The sequence below is a fragment of the Triticum aestivum genome, chromosome 4A, assembly GCF_018294505.1.
Source record: "Triticum aestivum cultivar Chinese Spring chromosome 4A, IWGSC CS RefSeq v2.1, whole genome shotgun sequence".
In the NCBI taxonomy this organism is placed as follows: Eukaryota; Viridiplantae; Streptophyta; class Magnoliopsida; order Poales; family Poaceae; genus Triticum; species Triticum aestivum.
Genome location: NC_057803.1, coordinates 615523756 through 615528085, shown reverse-complemented (window position 1 = coordinate 615528085; position 4330 = coordinate 615523756). Strand labels below are relative to the sequence as shown.

Genomic DNA, 4330 nt, shown 5'->3' with positions numbered 1-4330 from the left:
AGATACTATAGCACAAACTCTTATATATGTGATTCTATAAGACAGTCTCGTTTCTTGATACATCCTTTTTATGGGAATATATGTTAGACCAAACTGTAGATTATTGTCAAAGGCATGCTGTCCTGTTCTACTGCCAGCCATTATCCAGATCAATGTGATAGGCTTCCAGTCAGATATAGAATAGCATAGCTTAGTTAATTTGCACCCTTTTCAGTCAGTCACATTCCAAACAGAGAACGCCTCAGGAATTTGAATGATACCCTCCAGGCATAACACAGATACAGTAGGGGATTTCTCAGTACATGGAAAGTTTTCTCGGCAAAAAGAGAACGCCTCAAGAATTTGTCATTACATGCGCAAATATCTGGCAATTACTCGGTAAACTGGAAGATAAAGCATGCAGCAAGATTACAGTACACACATAATTTAGCTACAGTGCAAGGTCCACATCAATCAAGTATCCTCAGGCTATCAATAAATAGAAATTGGAATCACAACTGGGTGTGCCTCACACAGTCATTGCTCTAGCTGCTCCAAGCCTGGGAGAGTTAAGAGACTACTAGCATTCCTTGACCATATCCGTCAACAGATAACTATCTCCACAGATGAGGATGATCCATGTGTGAGTCGCTCCTTAATCCGACGTCTGCTAGCTTCACCCACCTTGGATTCTTTACCCATCTTGGGTCTTTCAAGGTCAGTGGCATTGCAGTCCTCGCATGGGTATTCACCATGCAGCACGATACTGTTCAAGCCCACAGCTCGTCCCATGACAAGCCTTACATAGTTTGTCACCTTATCTTCATCCTCACACCCAAAGATCAGCAGCACCTTCAAGTTCAGGTGCTTCAAATCCTTGGATGGCTTCCACACCACATTGGTCTTCTCGGCACTGTTCTCGAGCGTCATGATACAACAATGTCGAGATAACTTCAAGCAAGGACATAGAAAGTAAATAACACATGTTAATGAAAGCTTGCCACCAACCCATGAAGGACAACGTTACAACAATTGCCATTAAAATGTAAGTTTAGGCCCTTATCAAGTTTTGGAGGAATTTGCATCAAATCCTTGGATGGCTTCCACACCACATTGGTCTTCTCGGCACTGTTCTCGAGCGTCATGATACAACAATGTCGAGATAACTTCAAGCAAGGACATAGAAAGTAAATAACACATGTTAATGAAAGCTTGCCACCAACCCATGAAGGACAACATTACAACAATTGCCATTAAAATGTAAGTTTAGGCCCTTATCAAGTTTTGGAGGAATTTGCATGAAGTAAATCCTAGGTAAAGTAACATAGTTGAATATGCTTCCGGGGTTCTTATGAAATTACAACTATATTCCTTGTATTTCTTTTGACCAAAATACTTTGTAATAAACAATTTTAATCAAGAGGGCTATTTGCATCACTCGATGCAGAGGCCATGGTTTTCCTCCTCGAGAAAAACACAGGATGGATTTTTGGAGAAGACATTGCCTCGCTGCAAAATTACATTGTGTCTTCTATGCACTACTTTTAGTATTTGTGATAAGTTGGTGAATGGTTGGAAATTAGATTAACTTGCTATGTTTTTAATACTAAATATCAGCAAAACATATCATTGTAAAAATGTAAACATGCTAAGATGTGGGCTAAATAAAAAAGACGGGTAATTAATACTTACTGCAATATTCTGCAGCACAGGTGCAGCTTCAAGGAAAAATAGTGTCGAGCTCAGATCACACTCAGTGAAGATACCCAAAAGAAACACAGAGGTGAGATTTCTGAATATAGCAGTGAGCTGCTTCGGATGTTCTGGCTGAATCCAAATCTGCAGCAAGAACATAAATACACAGCTGAAATTGGTAGACAAGAACATATGGTATGTAGATGCAGAAGAATTTAAGTGGTGCATAGAAATTAGCTTTACCATTTGGTGGAGAAAATCAAGATGCAATTTCGACAGGTTCGTTGCACTCTTTGACAGGCACTCGCTCAGCGTGAATGACGCCTGCCATGCCATGGTTTTAGAAAAGAGTCTTACAACACGAAGCTCAGGAACATAGCCGAAGCACACTGGAGGGTTGTCGAAGAGCCAATTTTGGCACCACACTTGCCTAAGCTTGGGTGCAGAAATGAGCTCTATCTGTCTACACCCAAAGCCAAAGAACTCGAGCTCCTGGATCCTAGAGCACGGCACGTCGATCTTGAGCGTGGAGCGTGGATCAATCAGTCTGCAGAGTTTCAGGGTGAGGTGCCTAAGCCTACCGCAAGCGCTAATGAGCTCGGTGACGTCGGAAGGGCCAAACGCAAGGCGCTTTAGTGTAAGGCTGGTGAGCCACGAGAAGGCGACTGCCGACTGGGTAGGCGCCGGAGAAGGACATGAACTGCTGTCCAATCTCCGCGAGCAGCAGGTTGGCGTTGCTCCCTCGCGGCGGGGATATGGAGAACTCAAGGCATTCGGTCTTGCCGTAGCTCACAACGTCCTCGACGGTGCGGCCTATGGCGCTCAGGTGAGGGGATGACAGGTAAAAGCTGAGGATGAGGGATTTGATGGGAATGATGGCAGCACTGCCGCCCTCGCCCTCGGCCAGAGGAAGCGCCACAGAGAGCAACCTCTGTGCCGCGCCCGTGAAAGCGTCCATGACCTCGAGCGGCGTGGCGCCTTGGAAGTGACCGACGTCGAGGTGCAGGCGCGATAGCCGATACGGGAGGTCACGCCACCGCGTCGAGAGTGCGCCGGCGCGGACCGCCTGGCGCAAGTCGAGGCGCTCGAGGATTCGGACGAGGAGGTCGTCGGTGAGCGCGCTGATTCGGTCCTCGTCCCGGCCGACATTGAGCTTGTGCGGCGGCGACTCCATGGCCGGGATTAGGAGGCCGATTTGTTGGTTGAAACCCTAGATAGAAGTAGAACCGAGCGCTGAGATGCGGGCCAGGCCCAGGCGGCGGCGCCCTGCTCCGAGGACGCGGCTCCTCATCCCCCTCCCGCGGGTGGTGGTGGATCTGGATCCGCCGCGCGGAAGCTCGATGGATCCGGCGGCTCCTGCCTCCTCCTCGATCCCCTCCGCCTCCGGCGTGCTGCTGCTATCCGATGAGGTGCATGGTTAGCATCGATTTGGAGGCTGATTGGATAGTGGATTTGAGAATGGATTGGAGCTGTCGAGAGTGGGGATCGACAGAGACGGAGGAGAAGAAGAAGCCTCGTGATGTGCTGTGCTGTGCTGTGCTATAGAAAGAAGGCAGTCATCTTCCAAATATAGTTTGGAGTACTCACATTCGTGAGGTAGGTGAATTTTCACTCCCACCCAAATACTCCTATATAAAGTTGTAGGTTCATCTTAGATCAAATTAACACTAAAACTCGCCGTCGTGCAACGTACAACAAAAAACCCTAACCTCGCTGCCTTGAGGAGACAACAGGAATCTAAGCCAGAGCTCCGTCGAATACGTCTCAATCGACAAACTTGAGGAGGATCGAAGAGCCCAGAACACAAACTCGAAGACGAAGCGTCGCCAATTGCCCCAGCGCCACAGCTACGAGGACTAAAAAAACTTAACATAAACTACTAGCCCGAGTGAAGGCACTAGGATTTTCCTCCCCGCCACAGGCCGCTAAAGCGGCAAAGAGAAGGGGGCTAATCCATGAGCTTGTCGGCGAAGTCTGAAGGAGAAAATTTACCCTCGCCGCCATAGGGAAGGGGAGAAAACTCGTGAAGATTAACTTGGGCTCACGTACTGTCTAAGAGCATATTCAACTGGATTGACATATCTTCCCTTTGGGGACATCCGATAAAATTGGAACAGATCTGGATTGGCGTGCCGACGAAAACCCCATTTGTCCTCGAACGCAACTACACCCTACATTTGACCGCCCCACTTGTCCATAAAATTGCAGAGAGAGAGAGAGAGAAAGGAAAGAGAGAGAAACGGAACAAGAAAAGGAAGTGATCTGGATCCAGTGAGCAAGGTTATGTAGACACGTCGAGGCACCCCCCCTCCCCGCCGCCGCTCTTACATATATATATATGGGTTGGGTTTGGGGATTTGCGAACAACTCGGGCATATGGATACGGTTTGAAGTGTCCAGTTGTATGCATTTTTCTTTCTCTCTTTTGTTTGGGTTGTTCGTCCAGGCATATGACAAAGAAATGAGAGGTCTTATTGAAGATGTTCTAAATAACTCACATACACTGATACCCCATCGGTGAGACATAATATGACACCACTGTGTTGAGTGCTAAATATTATCCAGATGAGAATATTTTCAAGGCTGGACCAAATAAGCTCCTCATACAAGTGTTGTCTCTGGAACTCAAACTTGTAATAGGGTCTGTATTATGGCG

At 47.3% G+C, this 4330-nt stretch overlaps 1 pseudogene; it reads right to left on the bottom strand.

Annotated features, from left to right (window-relative positions):
• Positions 1 to 244: 244 nt before the first annotated feature.
• On the bottom strand, positions 245 to 3244 carry LOC123087597 (uncharacterized; annotated as a pseudogene).
• Between the last annotated feature and the right edge of the window lie 1086 nt (positions 3245 to 4330).